We start from the raw sequence: 14,558 nt of genomic DNA on the forward strand, positions 1-14,558 counted from the left end.
TACCCACAGATTATGGGCCCTGCAGGGAAACCTGTAAAAGCCTACCAAACGTGACCGACTGTTAGCACTGATTTCATGGAAATGTTTTGGGCATAGGATCATGTGCATGCTTGGTCAAAATTATGACTTCCAGGAAATTCCTGAACCCCTGAACTGATATGTGTGATCTTTTGATATGTTGGTCACCCAGATCAGGGCTATTAGGGGATGTAACATTTGTGGGGTTTTATGTATTTTTAGGGAACATTTTGCTTGTTGCGGGAAAAGATTAACTTTCCCTGACCGGGAATCGAACCCGGGCCGCGGCGGTGAGAGCGCTGAATCCTAACCACTAGACGACAGGGAACTGTGAGCTGCTAGAAACTGTGAGAAAACGAGTTTGTGGTATCCAGAAGCTCAAGGTTTCCACGCGAAAGTGCAATTCAAACGTTTGCCTTTTAAGGCATTGAAAATGTCAGCAAGGTCCATTCTTACACAGATTTCCTCAATGCGCCCTAATTAGACTGCAGCAAGATCGCTTATTTTAAAGGCAAAAAGGAAACCGATTTCAAATTAAAGTGCGAGCTACACCTGACAGCTTCAATCAACCATTATTTAACCATCTCGTTATCTCCATTTCCTGGGCTTATCATAGCTCTCCTCCCTCTCCAAGTGAGTTTGCCACGAGCTCCTGGAGGAGCCTGCTTGCCAGCCTCCTACCCACAGATTATGGGCCCTGCAGGGAAACCTGTAAAAGCCTACCAAACGTGACCGACTGTTAGCACTGATTTCATGGAACTGTTTTGGGCATAGGACCATGTGCACGCTTGGTCAAAATTATGACTTCCAGGAAATTCTTGAACCCCTGAACTGATATGTGTGATATGTGTGGTCACCCAGATCAGGGCTATTAGGGGATTTAACTATTTGTGGGGATTTATGTATTTTTAGGGCACATTTTGCTTGTTGCGGGAAAAGGTTAATTTTCCCTGACCGGGAATCGAACCCGGGCCGCGGCGGTGAGAGCGCCGAATCCTAACCACTAGACCACCAGGGAACTGTGAGCTGCTAGAAACTGTGAGAAAACGAGTTTGTGGTATCCAGAAGCTCAAGGTTTCCACGCGACAGTGCAATTCAAACGTTTGCCTTTTAACCCCTTAAGGACCAAACTTCTGGAATAAATGGGCATCATGACATGTCACACATGTCATGTGTCCTTAAGGGGTTAAGGCACTGAAAATGTCAGCAAGGTCCATTCTTACACAGATTTCCTCAATGCGCCCTAATTAGACTGCAGCAAGATCGCTTATTTTAAAGGCAAAAAGGAAACCGATTTCAAATTAAAGTGCGAGCTACACCTGACAGCTTCAATCAACCATTATTTAACCATCTCATTATCTCCATTTCCTGGGCGTATCATAGCTCTCCTCCCTCTCCAAGTGAGTTTGCCACAAGCTCCTGGAGGAGCCTGCTTGCCAGCCTCCTACCCACAGATTATGGGCCCTGCAGGGAAACCTGTAAAAGCCTACCAAACGTGACCGACTGTTAGCACTGATTTCATGGAACTGTTTTGGGCATAGGACCATGTGCACGCTTGGTCAAAATTATGACTTCCAGGAAATTCCTGAACCCCTGAACTGATATGTGTGATCTTTGGATATGTTGGTCACCCAGATCAGGGCTATTAGGGGATGTAACATTTGTGGGGTTTTATGTATTTTTAGGGAACATTTTGCTTGTTGCGGGAAAAGATTAACTTTCCCTGACCGGGAATCGAACCCGGGCCGCGGCGGTGAGAGCGCTGAATCCTAACCACTAGACGACAGGGAACTGTGAGCTGCTAGAAACTGTGAGAAAACGAGTTTGTGGTATCCAGAAGCTCAAGGTTTCCACGCGACAGTGCAATTCAAACGTTTGCCTTTTAAGGCACTGAAAATGTCAGCAAGGTCCATTCTTACACAGATTTCCTCAATGCGCCCTAATTAGACTGCAGCAAGATCGCTTATTTTAAAGGCAAAAAGGAAACCGATTTCAAATTAAAGTGCGAGCTACACCTGACAGCTTCAATCAACCATTATTTAACCATCTCATTATCTCCATTTCCTGGGCGTATCATAGCTCTCCTCCCTCTCCAAGTGAGTTTGCCACAAGCTCCTGGAGGAGCCTGCTTGCCAGCCTCCTACCCACAGATTATGGGCCCTGCAGGGAAACCTGTAAAAGCCTACCAAACGTGACCGACTGTTAGCACTGATTTCATGGAACTGTTTTGGGCATAGGACCATGTGCACGCTTGGTCAAAATTATGACTTCCAGGAAATTCCTGAACCCCTGAACTGATATGTGTGATCTTTGGATATGTTGGTCACCCAGATCAGGGCTATTAGGGGATGTAACATTTGTGGGGTTTTATGTATTTTTAGGGAACATTTTGCTTGTTGCGGGAAAAGATTAACTTTCCCTGACCGGGAATCGAACCCTGGCCGCGGCGGTGAGAGCGCTGAATCCTAACCACTAGACGACAGGGAACTGTGAGCTGCTAGAAACTGTGAGAAAACGAGTTTGTGGTATCCAGAAGCTCAAGGTTTCCACGCGAAAGTGCAATTCAAACGTTTGCCTTTTAAGGCATTGAAAATGTCAGCAAGGTCCATTCTTACACAGATTTCCTCAATGCGCCCTAATTGGACTGCAGCAAGATCGCTTATTTTAAAGGCAAAAAGGAAACCGATTTCAAATTAAAGTGCGAGCTACACCTGACAGCTTCAATCAACCATTATTTAACCATCTCGTTATCTCCATTTCCTGGGCTTATCATAGCTCTCCTCCCTCTCCAAGTGAGTTTGCCACGAGCTCCTGGAGGAGCCTGCTTGCCAGCCTACTACCCACAGATTATGGGCCCTGCAGGGAAACCTGTAAAAGCCTACCAAACGTGACCGACTGTTAGCACTGATTTCATGGAACTGTTTTGGGCATAGGACCATGTGCACGCTTGGTCAAAATTATGACTTCCAGGAAATTCTTGAACCCCTGAACTGATATGTGTGATATGTGTGGTCACCCAGATCAGGGCTATTAGGGGATTTAACTATTTGTGGGGATTTATGTATTTTTAGGGCACATTTTGCTTGTTGCGGGAAAAGTTTAATTTTCCCTGACCGGGAATCGAACCCGGGCCGCGGCGGTGAGAGCGCTGAATCCTAACCACTAGACCACCAGGGAACTGTGAGCTGCTAGAAACTGTGAGAAAACGAGTTTGTGGTATCCAGAAGCTCAAGGTTTCCACGCGACAGTGCAATTCAAACGTTTGCCTTTTAACCCCTTAAGGACCAAACTTCTGGAATAAATGGGCATCATGACATGTCACACATGTCATGTGTCCTTAAGGGGTTAAGGCACTGAAAATGTCAGCAAGGTCCATTCTTACACAGATTTCCTCAATGCGCCCTAATTAGACTGCAGCAAGATCGCTTATTTTAAAGGCAAAAAGGAAACCGATTTCAAATTAAAGTGTGAGCTACACCTGACAGCTTCAATCAACCATTATTTAACCATCTCGTTATCTCCATTTCCTGGGCGTATCATAGCTCTCCTCCCTCTCCAAGTGAGTTTGCCACGAGCTCCTGGAGGAGCCTGCTTGCCAGCCTCCTACCCACAGATTATGGGCCCTGCAGGGAAACCTGTAAAAGCCTACCAAACTTAACCGACTGTTAGCACTGATTTCATGGAACTGTTTTGGGCATAGGACCATGTGCACGCTTGGTCAAAATTATGACTTCCAGGAAATTCCTGAACCCCTGAACTGATATGTGTGATCTTTGGATATGTTGGTCACCCAGATCAGGGCTATTAGGGGATGTAACATTTGTGGGGTTTAATGTATTTTTAGGGCACATTTTGCTTGTTGCGGGAAAAGATTAACTTTCCCTGACCGGGAATCGAACCCGGGCCGCGGCGGTGAGAGCGCCGAATCCTAACCACTAGACTACCAGGGAACTGTGAGCTGCTTGAAACTGTGAGAAAACGAGTTTGTGGTATCCAGAAGCTCAAGGTTTCCACGCGACAGTGCAATTCAAACGTTTGCCTTTTAAGGCACTGAAAATGTCAGCAAGGTCCATTCTTACACAGATTTCCTCAATGCGCCCTAATTAGACTGCAGCAAGATCGCTTATTTTAAAGGCAAAAAAGAAACCGATTTCAAATTAAAGTGCGAGCTACACCTGACAGCTTCAATCAACCATTATTTAACCATCTCATTATCTCCATTTCCTGGGCGTATCATAGCTCTCCTCCCTCTCCAAGTGAGTTTGCCACAAGCTCCTGGAGGAGCCTGCTTGCCAGCCTCCTACCCACAGATTATGGGCCCTGCAGGGAAACCTGTAAAAGCCTACCAAACGTGACCGACTGTTAGCACTGATTTCATGGAACTGTTTTGGGCATAGGACCATGTGCACGCTTGGTCAAAATTATGACTTCCAGGAAATTCCTGAACCCCTGAACTGATATGTGTGATCTTTGGATATGTTGGTCACCCAGATCACGGCTATTAGGGGATGTAACATTTGTGGGGTTTAATGTATTTTTAGGGCACATTTTGCTTGTTGCGGGAAAAGATTAACTTTCCCTGACCGGGAATCGAACCCGGTCCGCGGCGGTGAGAGCGCCGAATCCTAACCACTAGACCACCAGGGAACTGTGAGCTGCTAGAAACTGTGAGAAAACGAGTTTGTGGTATCCAGAAGCTCAAGGTTTCCACGCGACAGTGCAATTCAAACGTTTGCCTTTTAAGGCACTGAAAATGTCAGCAAGGTCCATTCTTACACAGATTTCCTCAATGCGCCCTAATTAGACTGCAGCAAGATCGCTTATTTTAAAGGCAAAAAGGAAACCGATTTCAAATTAAAGTGCGAGCACCACCTGACAGCTTCAATCAACCATTATTTAACCATCTCATTATCTCCATTTCCTGGGCGTATCATAGCTCTCCTCCCTCTCCAAGTGAGTTTGCCACGAGCTCCTGGAGGAGCCTGCTGCCAGCCTCCTACCCACAGATTATGGGCCCTGCAGGGAAACCTGTAAAAGCCTACCAAACGTGACCGACTGTTAGCACTGATTTCATGGAAATGTTTTGGGCATAGGATCATGTGCATGCTTGGTCAAAATTATGACTTCCAGGAAATTCCTGAACCCCTGAACTGATATGTGTGATCTTTGGATATGTTGGTCACCCAGATCAGGGCTATTAGGGGATGTAACATTTGTGGGGTTTTATGTATTTTTAGGGAACATTTTGCTTGTTGCGGGAAAAGATTAACTTTCCCTGACCGGGAATCGAACCCGGGCCGCGGCGGTGAGAGCGCCGAATCCTAACCACTAGACCACCAGGGAACTGTGAGCTGCTAGAAACTGTGAGAAAACGAGTTTGTGGTATCCAGAAGCTCAAGGTTTCCACGCGACAGTGCAATTCAAACGTTTGCCTTTTAACCCCTTAAGGACCAAACTTCTGGAATAAATGGGCATCATGACATGTCACACATGTCATGTGTCCTTAAGGGGTTAAGGCACTGAAAATGTCAGCAAGGTCCATTCTTACACAGATTTCCTCAATGCGCCCTAATTAGACTGCAGCAAGATCGCTTATTTTAAAGGCAAAAAGGAAACCGATTTCAAATTAAAGTGCGAGCTACACCTGACAGCTTCAATCAACCATTATTTAACCATCTCATTATCTCCATTTCCTGGGCGTATCATAGCTCTCCTCCCTCTCCAAGTGAGTTTGCCACAAGCTCCTGGAGGAGCCTGCTTGCCAGCCTCCTACCCACAGATTATGGGCCCTGCAGGGAAACCTGTAAAAGCCTACCAAACGTGACCGACTGTTAGCACTGATTTCATGGAACTGTTTTGGGCATAGGACCATGTGCACGCTTGGTCAAAATTATGACTTCCAGGAAATTCCTGAACCCCTGAACTGATATGTGTGATCTTTGGATATGTTGGTCACCCAGATCAGGGCTATTAGGGGATGTAACATTTGTGGGGTTTTATGTATTTTTAGGGAACATTTTGCTTGTTGCGGGAAAAGATTAACTTTCCCTGACCGGGAATCGAACCCGGGCCGCGGCGGTGAGAGCGCTGAATCCTAACCACTAGACGACAGGGAACTGTGAGCTGCTAGAAACTGTGAGAAAACGAGTTTGTGGTATCCAGAAGCTCAAGGTTTCCACGCGACAGTGCAATTCAAACGTTTGCCTTTTAAGGCACTGAAAATGTCAGCAAGGTCCATTCTTACACAGATTTCCTCAATGCGCCCTAATTAGACTGCAGCAAGATCGCTTATTTTAAAGGCAAAAAGGAAACCGATTTCAAATTAAAGTGCGAGCTACACCTGACAGCTTCAATCAACCATTATTTAACCATCTCATTATCTCCATTTCCTGGGCGTATCATAGCTCTCCTCCCTCTCCAAGTGAGTTTGCCACAAGCTCCTGGAGGAGCCTGCTTGCCAGCCTCCTACCCACAGATTATGGGCCCTGCAGGGAAACCTGTAAAAGCCTACCAAACGTGACCGACTGTTAGCACTGATTTCATGGAACTGTTTTGGGCATAGGACCATGTGCACGCTTGGTCAAAATTATGACTTCCAGGAAATTCCTGAACCCCTGAACTGATATGTGTGATCTTTGGATATGTTGGTCACCCAGATCAGGGCTATTAGGGGATGTAACATTTGTGGGGTTTTATGTATTTTTAGGGAACATTTTGCTTGTTGCGGGAAAAGATTAACTTTCCCTGACCGGGAATCGAACCCTGGCCGCGGCGGTGAGAGCGCTGAATCCTAACCACTAGACGACAGGGAACTGTGAGCTGCTAGAAACTGTGAGAAAACGAGTTTGTGGTATCCAGAAGCTCAAGGTTTCCACGCGAAAGTGCAATTCAAACGTTTGCCTTTTAAGGCATTGAAAATGTCAGCAAGGTCCATTCTTACACAGATTTCCTCAATGCGCCCTAATTGGACTGCAGCAAGATCGCTTATTTTAAAGGCAAAAAGGAAACCGATTTCAAATTAAAGTGCGAGCTACACCTGACAGCTTCAATCAACCATTATTTAACCATCTCGTTATCTCCATTTCCTGGGCTTATCATAGCTCTCCTCCCTCTCCAAGTGAGTTTGCCACGAGCTCCTGGAGGAGCCTGCTTGCCAGCCTACTACCCACAGATTATGGGCCCTGCAGGGAAACCTGTAAAAGCCTACCAAACGTGACCGACTGTTAGCACTGATTTCATGGAACTGTTTTGGGCATAGGACCATGTGCACGCTTGGTCAAAATTATGACTTCCAGGAAATTCTTGAACCCCTGAACTGATATGTGTGATATGTGTGGTCACCCAGATCAGGGCTATTAGGGGATTTAACTATTTGTGGGGATTTATGTATTTTTAGGGCACATTTTGCTTGTTGCGGGAAAAGTTTAATTTTCCCTGACCGGGAATCGAACCCGGGCCGCGGCGGTGAGAGCGCTGAATCCTAACCACTAGACCACCAGGGAACTGTGAGCTGCTAGAAACTGTGAGAAAACGAGTTTGTGGTATCCAGAAGCTCAAGGTTTCCACGCGACAGTGCAATTCAAACGTTTGCCTTTTAACCCCTTAAGGACCAAACTTCTGGAATAAATGGGCATCATGACATGTCACACATGTCATGTGTCCTTAAGGGGTTAAGGCACTGAAAATGTCAGCAAGGTCCATTCTTACACAGATTTCCTCAATGCGCCCTAATTAGACTGCAGCAAGATCGCTTATTTTAAAGGCAAAAAGGAAACCGATTTCAAATTAAAGTGTGAGCTACACCTGACAGCTTCAATCAACCATTATTTAACCATCTCGTTATCTCCATTTCCTGGGCGTATCATAGCTCTCCTCCCTCTCCAAGTGAGTTTGCCACGAGCTCCTGGAGGAGCCTGCTTGCCAGCCTCCTACCCACAGATTATGGGCCCTGCAGGGAAACCTGTAAAAGCCTACCAAACTTAACCGACTGTTAGCACTGATTTCATGGAACTGTTTTGGGCATAGGACCATGTGCACGCTTGGTCAAAATTATGACTTCCAGGAAATTCCTGAACCCCTGAACTGATATGTGTGATCTTTGGATATGTTGGTCACCCAGATCAGGGCTATTAGGGGATGTAACATTTGTGGGGTTTAATGTATTTTTAGGGCACATTTTGCTTGTTGCGGGAAAAGATTAACTTTCCCTGACCGGGAATCGAACCCGGGCCGCGGCGGTGAGAGCGCCGAATCCTAACCACTAGACTACCAGGGAACTGTGAGCTGCTTGAAACTGTGAGAAAACGAGTTTGTGGTATCCAGAAGCTCAAGGTTTCCACGCGACAGTGCAATTCAAACGTTTGCCTTTTAAGGCACTGAAAATGTCAGCAAGGTCCATTCTTACACAGATTTCCTCAATGCGCCCTAATTAGACTGCAGCAAGATCGCTTATTTTAAAGGCAAAAAAGAAACCGATTTCAAATTAAAGTGCGAGCTACACCTGACAGCTTCAATCAACCATTATTTAACCATCTCATTATCTCCATTTCCTGGGCGTATCATAGCTCTCCTCCCTCTCCAAGTGAGTTTGCCACAAGCTCCTGGAGGAGCCTGCTTGCCAGCCTCCTACCCACAGATTATGGGCCCTGCAGGGAAACCTGTAAAAGCCTACCAAACGTGACCGACTGTTAGCACTGATTTCATGGAACTGTTTTGGGCATAGGACCATGTGCACGCTTGGTCAAAATTATGACTTCCAGGAAATTCCTGAACCCCTGAACTGATATGTGTGATCTTTGGATATGTTGGTCACCCAGATCACGGCTATTAGGGGATGTAACATTTGTGGGGTTTAATGTATTTTTAGGGCACATTTTGCTTGTTGCGGGAAAAGATTAACTTTCCCTGACCGGGAATCGAACCCGGTCCGCGGCGGTGAGAGCGCCGAATCCTAACCACTAGACCACCAGGGAACTGTGAGCTGCTAGAAACTGTGAGAAAACGAGTTTGTGGTATCCAGAAGCTCAAGGTTTCCACGCGACAGTGCAATTCAAACGTTTGCCTTTTAAGGCACTGAAAATGTCAGCAAGGTCCATTCTTACACAGATTTCCTCAATGCGCCCTAATTAGACTGCAGCAAGATCGCTTATTTTAAAGGCAAAAAGGAAACCGATTTCAAATTAAAGTGCGAGCACCACCTGACAGCTTCAATCAACCATTATTTAACCATCTCATTATCTCCATTTCCTGGGCGTATCATAGCTCTCCTCCCTCTCCAAGTGAGTTTGCCACGAGCTCCTGGAGGAGCCTGCTGCCAGCCTCCTACCCACAGATTATGGGCCCTGCAGGGAAACCTGTAAAAGCCTACCAAACGTGACCGACTGTTAGCACTGATTTCATGGAAATGTTTTGGGCATAGGATCATGTGCATGCTTGGTCAAAATTATGACTTCCAGGAAATTCCTGAACCCCTGAACTGATATGTGTGATCTTTGGATATGTTGGTCACCCAGATCAGGGCTATTAGGGGATGTAACATTTGTGGGGTTTTATGTATTTTTAGGGAACATTTTGCTTGTTGCGGGAAAAGATTAACTTTCCCTGACCGGGAATCGAACCCGGGCCGCGGCGGTGAGAGCGCTGAATCCTAACCACTAGACGACAGGGAACTGTGAGCTGCTAGAAACTGTGAGAAAACGAGTTTGTGGTATCCAGAAGCTCAAGGTTTCCACGCGAAAGTGCAATTCAAACGTTTGCCTTTTAAGGCATTGAAAATGTCAGCAAGGTCCATTCTTACACAGATTTCCTCAATGCGCCCTAATTAGACTGCAGCAAGATCGCTTATTTTAAAGGCAAAAAGGAAACCGATTTCAAATTAAAGTGCGAGCTACACCTGACAGCTTCAATCAACCATTATTTAACCATCTCGTTATCTCCATTTCCTGGGCTTATCATAGCTCTCCTCCCTCTCCAAGTGAGTTTGCCACGAGCTCCTGGAGGAGCCTGCTTGCCAGCCTCCTACCCACAGATTATGGGCCCTGCAGGGAAACCTGTAAAAGCCTACCAAACGTGACCGACTGTTAGCACTGATTTCATGGAACTGTTTTGGGCATAGGACCATGTGCACGCTTGGTCAAAATTATGACTTCCAGGAAATTCTTGAACCCCTGAACTGATATGTGTGATATGTGTGGTCACCCAGATCAGGGCTATTAGGGGATTTAACTATTTGTGGGGATTTATGTATTTTTAGGGCACATTTTGCTTGTTGCGGGAAAAGGTTAATTTTCCCTGACCGGGAATCGAACCCGGGCCGCGGCGGTGAGAGCGCCGAATCCTAACCACTAGACCACCAGGGAACTGTGAGCTGCTAGAAACTGTGAGAAAACGAGTTTGTGGTATCCAGAAGCTCAAGGTTTCCACGTGACAGTGCAATTCAAACGTTTGCCTTTTAACCCCTTAAGGACCAAACTTCTGGAATAAATGGGCATCATGACATGTCACACATGTCATGTGTCCTTAAGGGGTTAAGGCACTGAAAATGTCAGCAAGGTCCATTCTTACACAGATTTCCTCAATGCGCCCTAATTAGACTGCAGCAAGATCGCTTATTTTAAAGGCAAAAAGGAAACCGATTTCAAATTAAAGTGTGAGCTACACCTGACAGCTTCAATCAACCATTATTTAACCATCTCGTTATCTCCATTTCCTGGGCGTATCATAGCTCTCCTCCCTCTCCAAGTGAGTTTGCCACGAGCTCCTGGAGGAGCCTGCTTGCCAGCCTCCTACCCACAGATTATGGGCCCTGCAGGGAAACCTGTAAAAGCCTACCAAACTTAACCGACTGTTAGCACTGATTTCATGGAACTGTTTTGGGCATAGGACCATGTGCACGCTTGGTCAAAATTATGACTTCCAGGAAATTCCTGAACCCCTGAACTGATATGTGTGATCTTTGGATATGTTGGTCACCCAGATCAGGGCTATTAGGGGATGTAACATTTGTGGGGTTTAATGTATTTTTAGGGCACATTTTGCTTGTTGCGGGAAAAGATTAACTTTCCCTGACCAGGAATCGAACCCGGGCCGCGGCGGTGAGAGCGCCGAATCCTAACCACTAGACTACCAGGGAACTGTGAGCTGCTTGAAACTGTGAGAAAACGAGTTTGTGGTATCCAGAAGCTCAAGGTTTCCACGCGACAGTGCAATTCAAACGTTTGCCTTTTAAGGCACTGAAAATGTCAGCAAGGTCCATTCTTACACAGATTTCCTCAATGCGCCCTAATTAGACTGCAGCAAGATCGCTTATTTTAAAGGCAAAAAGGAAACCGATTTCAAATTAAAGTGCGAGCTACACCTGACAGCTTCAATCAACCATTATTTAACCATCTCATTATCTCCATTTCCTGGGCGTATCATAGCTCTCCTCCCTCTCCAAGTGAGTTTGCCACAAGCTCCTGGAGGAGCCTGCTTGCCAGCCTCCTACCCACAGATTATGGGCCCTGCAGGGAAACCTGTAAAAGCCTACCAAACGTGACCGACTGTTAGCACTGATTTCATGGAACTGTTTTGGGCATAGGACCATGTGCACGCTTGGTCAAAATTATGACTTCCAGGAAATTCCTGAACCCCTGAACTGATATGTGTGATCTTTGGATATGTTGGTCACCCAGATCACGGCTATTAGGGGATGTAACATTTGTGGGGTTTAATGTATTTTTAGGGCACATTTTGCTTGTTGCGGGAAAAGATTAACTTTCCCTGACCGGGAATCGAACCCGGGCCGCGGCGGTGAGAGCGCCGAATCCTAACCACTAGACCACCAGGGAACTGTGAGCTGCTAGAAACTGTGAGAAAACGAGTTTGTGGTATCCAGAAGCTCAAGGTTTCCACGCGACAGTGCAATTCAAACGTTTGCCTTTTAAGGCACTGAAAATGTCAGCAAGGTCCATTCTTACACAGATTTCCTCAATGCGCCCTAATTAGACTGCAGCAAGATCGCTTATTTTAAAGGCAAAAAGGAAACCGATTTCAAATTAAAGTGCGAGCACCACCTGACAGCTTCAATCAACCATTATTTAACCATCTCATTATCTCCATTTCCTGGGCGTATCATAGCTCTCCTCCCTCTCCAAGTGAGTTTGCCACGAGCTCCTGGAGGAGCCTGCTGCCAGCCTCCTACCCACAGATTATGGGCCCTGCAGGGAAACCTGTAAAAGCCTACCAAACGTGACCGACTGTTAGCACTGATTTCATGGAAATGTTTTGGGCATAGGATCATGTGCATGCTTGGTCAAAATTATGACTTCCAGGAAATTCCTGAACCCCTGAACTGATATGTGTGATCTTTGGATATGTTGGTCACCCAGATCAGGGCTATTAGGGGATGTAACATTTGTGGGGTTTAATGTATTTTTAGGGCACATTTTGCTTGTTGCAGGAAAAGATTAACTTTCCCTGACCGGGAATCGAACCCGGGCCGCGGCGGTGAGAGCGCCGAATCGTAACCACTAGACTACCAGGGAACTGTGAGCTGCTTGAAACTGTGAGAAAATGAGTTTGTGGTATCCAGAAGCTCAAGGTTTCCACGCGACAGTGCAATTCAAACGTTTGCCTTTTAAGGCACTGAAAATGTCAGCAAGGTCCATTCTTACACAGATTTCCTCAATGCGCCCTAATTAGACTGCAGCAAGATCGCTTATTTTAAAGGCAAAAAGGAAACCGATTTCAAATTAAAGTGCGAGCTACACCTGACAGCTTCAATCAACCATTATTTAACCATCTCATTATCTCCATTTCCTGGGCGTATCATAGCTCTCCTCCCTCTCCAAGTGAGTTTGCCACAAGCTCCTGGAGGAGCCTGCTTGCCAGCCTCCTACCCACAGATTATGGGCCCTGCAGGGAAACCTGTAAAAGCCTACCAAACGTGACCGACTGTTAGCACTGATTTCATGGAAATGTTTTGGGCATAGGATCATGTGCATGCTTGGTCAAAATTATGACTTCCAGGAAATTCTTGAACCCCTGAACTGATATGTGTGATATGTGTGGTCACCCAGATCAGGGCTATTAGGGGATTTAACTATTTGTGGGGATTTATGTATTTTTAGGGCACATTTTGCTTGTTGCGGGAAAAGGTTAATTTTCCCTGACCGGGAATCGAACCCGGGCCGCGGCGGTGAGAGCGCCGAATCCTAACCACTAGACCACCAGGGAACTGTGAGCTGCTAGAAACTGTGAGAAAACGAGTTTGTGGTATCCAGAAGCTCAAGGTTTCCACGCGACAGTGCAATTCAAACGTTTGCCTTTTAACCCCTTAAGGACCAAACTTCTGGAATAAATGGGCATCATGACATGTCACACATGTCATGTGTCCTTAAGGGGTTAAGGCACTGAAAATGTCAGCAAGGTCCATTCTTACACAGATTTCCTCAATGCGCCCTAATTAGACTGCAGCAAGATCGCTTATTTTAAAGGCAAAAAGGAAACCGATTTCAAATTAAAGTGTGAGCTACACCTGACAGCTTCAATCAACCATTATTTAACCATCTCGTTATCTCCATTTCCTGGGCGTATCATAGCTCTCCTCCCTCTCCAAGTGAGTTTGCCACGAGCTCCTGGAGGAGCCTGCTTGCCAGCCTCCTACCCACAGATTATGGGCCCTGCAGGGAAACCTGTAAAAGCCTACCAAACTTAACCGACTGTTAGCACTGATTTCATGGAACTGTTTTGGGCATAGGACCATGTGCACGCTTGGTCAAAATTATGACTTCCAGGAAATTCCTGAACCCCTGAACTGATATGTGTGATCTTTGGATATGTTGGTCACCCAGATCAGGGCTATTAGGGGATGTAACATTTGTGGGGTTTAATGTATTTTTAGGGCACATTTTGCTTGTTGCGGGAAAAGATTAACTTTCCCTGACCGGGAATCGAACCCGGGCCGCGGCGGTGAGAGCGCCGAATCCTAACCACTAGACTACCAGGGAACTGTGAGCTGCTTGAAACTGTGAGAAAACGAGTTTGTGGTATCCAGAAGCTCAAGGTTTCCACGCGACAGTGCAATTCAAACGTTTGCCTTTTAAGGCACTGAAAATGTCAGCAAGGTCCATTCTTACACAGATTTCCTCAATGCGCCCTAATTAGACTGCAGCAAGATCGCTTATTTTAAAGGCAAAAAGGAAACCGATTTCAAATTAAAGTGCGAGCTACACCTGACAGCTTCAATCAACCATTATTTAACCATCTCATTATCTCCATTTCCTGGGCGTATCATAGCTCTCCTCCCTCTCCAAGTGAGTTTGCCACAAGCTCCTGGAGGAGCCTGCTTGCCAGCCTCCTACCCACAGATTATGGGCCCTGCAGGGAAACCTGTAAAAGCCTACCAAACGTGACCGACTGTTAGCACTGATTTCATGGAACTGTTTTGGGCATAGGACCATGTGCACGCTTGGTCAAAATTATGACTTCCAGGAAATTCCTGAACCCCTGAACTGATATGTGTGATCTTTGGATATGTTGGTCACCCAGATCACGGCTAT

At 46.1% G+C, this 14,558-nt stretch overlaps 8 non-coding genes across 8 annotated transcripts; all 8 read right to left on the reverse strand.

Moving 5' to 3' along the window:
• Nucleotides 1–964: 964 nt before the first annotated feature.
• On the reverse strand, nt 965–1,036 carry TRNAE-CUC (transfer RNA glutamic acid (anticodon CUC)). Its single transcript has one exon. It is a non-coding gene; the product is annotated as a tRNA-Glu (tRNA).
• Nucleotides 1,037–3,896: 2,860 nt separating this feature from the next.
• TRNAE-CUC (transfer RNA glutamic acid (anticodon CUC)) lies at nt 3,897–3,968 on the reverse strand. Its single transcript has one exon. It is a non-coding gene; the product is annotated as a tRNA-Glu (tRNA).
• A 1,321-nt stretch (nt 3,969–5,289) lies between these two features.
• TRNAE-CUC (transfer RNA glutamic acid (anticodon CUC)) lies at nt 5,290–5,361 on the reverse strand. Its single transcript has one exon. It is a non-coding gene; the product is annotated as a tRNA-Glu (tRNA).
• Nucleotides 5,362–8,221: 2,860 nt separating this feature from the next.
• TRNAE-CUC (transfer RNA glutamic acid (anticodon CUC)) lies at nt 8,222–8,293 on the reverse strand. The gene has a single exon. It is a non-coding gene; the product is annotated as a tRNA-Glu (tRNA).
• Nucleotides 8,294–10,304: 2,011 nt separating this feature from the next.
• On the reverse strand, nt 10,305–10,376 carry TRNAE-CUC (transfer RNA glutamic acid (anticodon CUC)). The gene has a single exon. It is a non-coding gene; the product is annotated as a tRNA-Glu (tRNA).
• A 1,398-nt stretch (nt 10,377–11,774) lies between these two features.
• TRNAE-CUC (transfer RNA glutamic acid (anticodon CUC)) lies at nt 11,775–11,846 on the reverse strand. Its single transcript has one exon. It is a non-coding gene; the product is annotated as a tRNA-Glu (tRNA).
• A 1,315-nt stretch (nt 11,847–13,161) lies between these two features.
• TRNAE-CUC (transfer RNA glutamic acid (anticodon CUC)) lies at nt 13,162–13,233 on the reverse strand. The gene has a single exon. It is a non-coding gene; the product is annotated as a tRNA-Glu (tRNA).
• Nucleotides 13,234–13,934: 701 nt separating this feature from the next.
• On the reverse strand, nt 13,935–14,006 carry TRNAE-CUC (transfer RNA glutamic acid (anticodon CUC)). Its single transcript has one exon. It is a non-coding gene; the product is annotated as a tRNA-Glu (tRNA).
• Between the last annotated feature and the right edge of the window lie 552 nt (nt 14,007–14,558).

The sequence above is a fragment of the Pelobates fuscus genome, chromosome 3 (genome assembly GCF_036172605.1).
Source record: "Pelobates fuscus isolate aPelFus1 chromosome 3, aPelFus1.pri, whole genome shotgun sequence".
Classification (NCBI taxonomy): Eukaryota; Metazoa; Chordata; class Amphibia; order Anura; family Pelobatidae; genus Pelobates; species Pelobates fuscus.